The sequence below is a fragment of the Cynocephalus volans genome, chromosome 12 (genome assembly GCF_027409185.1).
Source record: "Cynocephalus volans isolate mCynVol1 chromosome 12, mCynVol1.pri, whole genome shotgun sequence".
Lineage (NCBI taxonomy): Eukaryota > Metazoa > Chordata > Mammalia > Dermoptera > Cynocephalidae > Cynocephalus > Cynocephalus volans.
This window is the reverse complement of record NC_084471.1, coordinates 104,642,756-104,649,248: the sequence shown is the minus strand read 5'-3', so window position 1 is coordinate 104,649,248 and position 6,493 is coordinate 104,642,756. Positions and strand designations below refer to the sequence as shown.

The window sequence follows — 6,493 nt, the reverse complement described above, 5'->3', positions numbered from 1 at the left end:
CAGAGGTTTATATTTCTTTTCTTTGAAATAAGTCTATGTTGAAACACTGGATATTCAAAGAAATCAGTGCCAGAAAGATTTCCCAAGCAGCCACAGTGTTAGTATGCATCTGTGAAGTCACACAATCTATAAAACATTTGAAAATCATTGAGCCTATACCTAAAAAAGTAGAGCAATTGGCACCTTAATGGGAGTATAGCTCTTTGCTCCAAGTTCTAACCTCAACTCCAACCCTGGACATGTCCCATGGCCATGTCAAGTGCCACTATCACTAATGTAGGCAATAAAATATTGGTTAAGGTCTAACCTACCCGAAAAGAGGTATTACTCCCGAGGCTTACATAGCCCAGTCAAGCAGGATTTACTTACAAAAACAAAAATGAGCCAACAGTACCAAATAACTTCAACATTTTCTTAAATTAACACCAAATATGATTTGCTGGATACTACAGTGACATTTTCATCAACTGCGCTGTAGTTATCTGATAATGCAAGTTGGGTTACTTCATTAATGATGACTATTTGCTATTTGGGGGGAACAACGGAGACATCCACATTTTTTAACCACTGCCCAGTTTCTGTATCTCCTGCAGCTGTTGAGTTCCCAGGGTTTCTGGTGGTCCTTTAATGGAAATGACTCCCCACATCCATGTGATAAGCCAAAAGAGAGGTCATGTCATTTTTTTTCCCCCTAAAATACTTATTTCTCCTGGACTCATGTGAAACAGTCTTAAGAAATGTCTTAGTTATGGAATTGGTGTGCCTAGCACAGCACAGCACATGGATTATAAGAAATGTTGGAGTTAGAATCACTGTTTTATTTATATTGATCTTTTCCTTGTGTGTGTGTGTGTGTGTGTGTGTGTGTGTGTGTGTGTGTGTGTGTGTGTGTGTGTGTGCGCGTGCGTGCGTGTATGTCATTATCCAGGTTATTATTAACATTTCCATTACTGATCTGTCATGACTCCAGAGACTCAGAAGCAGAGTCTTCTTTTCGCTGTGTTTCTTTCTATCTACCCTGATGGGGAACCTTGGGATGATTTTACTAATCACAGTCAGTTCCTACTTGCACACTCCTACGTACTTTTTCCCCTGCATGCTGTCCTTCATAGATGCATGCTACTCTTCTTCATTGCCCCCAAATTACTTGTAAATTTGGTTTCTGATGAGAAGGCCATTTCCTACAATGGCTGTGCTGCACAGTTATATTTTTTCTGCTCTTTGGTTGTCACAGAATCTTTCCTCTTGGCTGTGATGGCATATGACAGGTAGGCAGCAATCTGTAATCCACTGCAAGCACAAACAAATAATGGATTGCTGGTAATATGTAAAGACTATTGAAACAGTGCCTTTAAAGAAAAACACGAGAAAAAAAATAATTAAGGATTTTTTTCCTTACACATGTGTGTGAAAAATGGGTGGTGAATCCAATTTTATATAACATGAGTTTTTTTAGCTTTTATAGCTATGAATGTACACTGAGTCTAGAAAAAATACATCCAATTTAATGTAAATCAATAAAATGATAATATCTCTTACATTTCACTGCACAGGGGTTATAACACACTTTCATCCAAATTAAGTCATGCTATTTCCATGCAAACCTAGCACTTGTGATGATTGTTGCTCCTGCTGTTTTATAGATTAAGAAACTGGTGTCCTCTGAGTTCAAGGTAATAGTTCTTACAATTAATTTGTCCAAATAACCTACATTGTATGATGATTATTGTCTTCAGAGTCATAGAAATGCTGCTATTTTCTGTAATAGAGGGTCATAATTAAGTGAGAAGTGCAGGTAATGAATATGTCTCAATATCTTTCCCTCAACGTCCAAAATTGTGGAGCAGGCAGAGCTATGGCCTGGTCCTGGAGTGAGGCGGCCGGGAAGGGGCGGTGGAGCCTGGGACGAGGCTGGGCAGGCGACGCCGGAGAGGACGGAGCCGCGGCGGGGAGCGGGTCTTTCGAAGCCGGTTTGGCTGCCTTGGAGATGTGGAGATCGGATGCCACGATGAGGACTCGCGCACGGGGCTCCCAGTGTGTTCTTCACAGATTCGCTTTGCTTGGTGTCAGCCTCCTTCACCGACGGGAACCCGGAAGTCACGACTCCCTTCACCAGTGCCAGCCACGACAGCCACCCGCTGCTGGGCTTCTCCAGGGCGGAGGTGGCGGAGCTGCAGCTCAGGGCGGCCGGCTGTCACGAGCACGTCGCCGCCGGCGCACCGAGGCCGTGCACACCACGCCGCCCAGCCCTGTGGAGCGCCTGCCTCCTTGGGAGCCCAAGGATCACAGCGCCCGCTGGAATGACACTTACGGAAGCGACCTGGGTGCCTTGGCCATGTTCTGTGTGCTGTATCCTGAGAGCACTGGAGCCCGAGACACGGCCAGAGACTACATGGAAGGGACGGCAGCGGCCTAGCTGCTGAAGGATGCTCCTTGGGATGAGGTCCCGCTTGCTCACTCCCTGGTTGGTTTTGCCACTGCTTGTGACTTCTTGTACCACTACCTGAGCAAGACACAACAGGAGAAGTTTCTTGAAGTGATTGCCACTGCCTCGGGATATACGTATGAAATTCATGCAGGAGAGGATGGGATTTCAATACCTGCACAATCACCAGCCCACCAGCTGCATGGCTTTGCTCACAGGAAGCCTAGTTCTGATGAATCAAGGGTATCTTCAAGAAGCCTACTTATGGACCAAACAGGTTCTGACCATCATGGAGAAATCTCTGGTCTTGCTCCGGGAGGTGACGGACGGCTCCCTCTATGAAGAAGTTGCACATGGCAGCTACACCACTCGATCACTCTTCCAGTAGATGTTTCTCATTCAGAGGCACTTTGGCATCAACCACTTTGGCCATCCGTGGCTTAAAAAACACTTTGCATTCTGTACAGAAACATCCTGCCAGGGTTTCAAAGGACTGTGGCTATTGCGGACTCAAATTACAACTGGTTTTATGGTCCAGAAAGCCAACGAGTATTCCTGCATAAATTTGTCATGCGTAACGGCAGTGGTAACTGGCTGGCTGACCAAATCAGAAGGAACAGAATGGTGGACGGTCCAGGAACACCGTCCAAAGGGCAGCGCTGGTGTACTCTACACACAGAATTCCTCTGGTATGATGCCAGCTTGAAATCCATTCCTCCTCCAGATTTTGGCAGCCCTACATTGCATTATTTTGAAGACTGGGGTGTTGCGACTTACGGAAGTGCACTACCTGCAGAAATCAATAGATCTTTCCTTTCCTTCAAGTCAGGAAAACTTGGGGGACGTGCAATATATGACATTGTCCATAGAAACAAATTCAAGGATTGGATCAAAGGGTGGAGAACTTTTAATGCAGGGCATGAACACCCTGATCAAAACTCATTTACTTTTGCTCCCAGTGGTGTGCCTTTCATCACTGAGGCTCTCTATGGGCCAAAGTACACCTTCTTCAACAACGTTTTGATGTTTTCCCCAGCTGTGTCAAAGAGCTGCTTTTCTCCCTGGGAGGGTCAGGTCACAGAAGATTGCTCATCAAAATGGTCTAAATACAAGCATGACCTGGCAGCAAGCTGTCAGGGGAGAGCGGTTGCAGCAGTGGAGAAAAATGGGGTGGTTTTCATCCGAGGAGAAGGTGTGGGAGCTTATAACCCCCAGCTCAATCTGAAGAATGTTCAGAGGAATCAGATCCTCCCGCATCCACAGCTGCTTCTCCTTGTAGACCAAATACACCTGGGAGGGGAGAGCCCTCTGGAGACAGCAGCAAGCTTCTTCCACAATGTGGATGTACCTTTTGAAGAGACAATGGTCGATGGGGTCCATGGGGCTTTCATCAGGCAGCGAGATGGTCTCTGTAAAATGTACTGGATGGATGATACTGGCTACAGTGAGAAAGCAACCTTTGCCTCAGTGACATACCCTCGGGGCTATCCCTACAATGGGACAAACTGTGAATGTCACCATGCACCTTTGAAGTCCCATCACCAGGGCAGTTTACCTCTTCATAGGGCCATCTGTAGATGTTCAGAGCTTCAGTATCCATGGAGACTCTCAGCAACTGGATGTGTTCATAGCCACCAGTGAACATGCCTATGCAACTTACCTGTGGACAGGTGAGACCACAGGACAGTCTGCCTTTGCACAGGTCATTGCAGATCGTCAGAAAATTCTGTTTGACCGGAATTCAGCCATCAAGAGCACCCTTGTCCCTGAGGTGAAGGACTATGCTGCTATTGTTGAACAGAACCTGCAGCGTTTTAAGCCAGGGTTCCAACTACTGGAGAAGCAGACCCTGTCCCGAGTCCAGAACACAGCTAGCTTTAGGAAGACTGCTGAGCGCCTGCTAAGATTTTCAGACAAGAGACAGACTGAGGAGGCCATTGATAGGATTTTTGCCATATCCCAGCAAAAGCAGCAGCAGCAAAGCAAATCAAAGAAAAACCGAAGGGCAGGCAAATGCTATAAATTTGTAGATGCTGTTCCTGATATTTTTGCACAGATTGAAGTCAATGAGAAAAAGATTAGACAAAAAGCTCAGATTTTAGCACAGAAAGAACTACCCATAGATGAAGATGAAGAAATGAAAGACCTTTTAGATTTTGCCGATGTAACATATGAGAAACATAAAAATGAGGGGTTGATGAAAGACCAGTCTGGACAGGTACGGATGGTGACAGCTACTCACAGCAGAGCCCATCACTGTCTGCTTCGTATACCAGACTGTTCCTGATTCTGAACATTGCTATTTTCTTTGTCATGTTGGCAATGCAACTGACTTATTTCCAGAGGGCCCAGAGCCTCCATGGCCAAAGATGTCTTTATGCAGTCCTTCTAATAGATAGCTGTACTTTATTGTGGTTGTACTCTTCTTGTTCCCAGTCACAGTGCTAGCACCAAAGCTATAAATTGCTTGATCATTTTGTGATTATAAGGGTCTAGGCAAAAAAAAAAAAAAAGATTAATTGCCCCAGTTTGTTATTGGAATTTTTTTTTTCAGATTTATTTTAACAAATTAAGAGAAGGTATTTTCACACAAGAAAGCAGGGACTTGGAGAAATCAGAACTGGAGCAGGCAAAGAAATTATTAAAGGAATAAAAGTAGCTCAGTTGTCCCATGCTGCTTCTCGAAGTGTTTGGCTTTGCTAATTTAGTAGTCTGTATACTACTAGTGTTAGAAGAAACAAAATCTGTTTTTTTTTTTTTTTTTTTTAATGTAATGATTTTTCTTAAGAGCATGCTGAAAAATGAGTGTTGCTAAGTCCTGGTATGATGATGTCAGCTTCCTTGGAGAAGTAGTTCTTTAGTTATGTGAGTAGCAGGAACTGTTACTACAGGATCTGGATGGCTATTCAGGTTACCTAGTAAAAAAAGATGGCAGAAGATCATTAAAAACTTAAAAGACATGTTCAGTAGAAAACATATGTCTATGAATGAATATTTCTTTGATGATACTGCTCTCTCCCACATGTAATTGGTTGCTTGTATTTGCATTCATGGGTTGATCAATAAGTCAATTACAGGTTACTTAATATTGTATTTTCCTTATATGGAAAACTGTTGTAGACCTAGTGACTAAACGTTTTAAAATAAAATATTTTATATCCTGAATGTTGATCTCAATACCAAAGAAGATGGGAAATCCAAAATTTGGATATATTCTTGTTTTTTAATAGAAAATTTCTTCAAGTTTATTTTGCTAAATAAACACATTATAATAGTGAAAAAAATATATATATATGTCAATTTAAGTATGTGTGTGTGTGTGTGTGTGTGTGTCTGTTTGCATAGCTGTTGATATACAAAATCAGAATATGAACTGTTATTTCTTCTAGATTTAAGTATTTTGGTATGTGTCCCATATGAACTTGAATTTACATATATTGGTTTTTGCAATTTGTTACCATCATTATTATTTGAATAAAACTAGGATAGATCTTAAATTTAGTTGTACAATAATATCACCTGCAGAGTGATAAAACAAGGTAATGGTTTACTTATGAGCATCGATTGAAATGTGAATAAGTAAAATCATTAGTATGCTTAGCCAAATGACAAATGTGGTCAGTTAGGTCCACATATGTCTAAAGAGAAAGTCTTACTGTTTGGCCATTAGGTTGCAGAGTTTATTTAACTAGGTAAACAGATCGAAAATCATTCATTTAGAAATTCCTCAATACTTGATTCCTCATTTCACCAAAAAGTAAGAATATATTCCTCTATATCCTTGAAATTTAGCCATTCAGAAACCTACCTGAGATGTGCAAGTCTTTCTGTCCTTATCTCTCGTATATGAACAATAGATCACATTTTATTTTTACCTACTGACTGTTGGGACTTAAATCTCTTAAGCTTCTACCTTCACTTTTCTGTGTTATCTAAACATAATTAGATTCCTGTTGTGTATTTTCCCCTGGGTATGCTGCAACAACTTAAGCAAAGGCTGAACTGTGTGTGTGTGTGTGTGTGTGTGTGTGTGTGTGTGTGTGTGTGTGTGTGTGTGTGTGTGTGTGT

At 42.2% G+C, this 6,493-nt stretch overlaps 1 pseudogene; it reads left to right on the top strand.

Moving 5' to 3' along the window:
- The first annotated feature begins 1,855 nt into the window (after positions 1-1,855).
- Positions 1,856-4,873, top strand: LOC134391836 (dermatan-sulfate epimerase-like; annotated as a pseudogene).
- Positions 4,874-6,493: the final 1,620 nt, after the last annotated feature.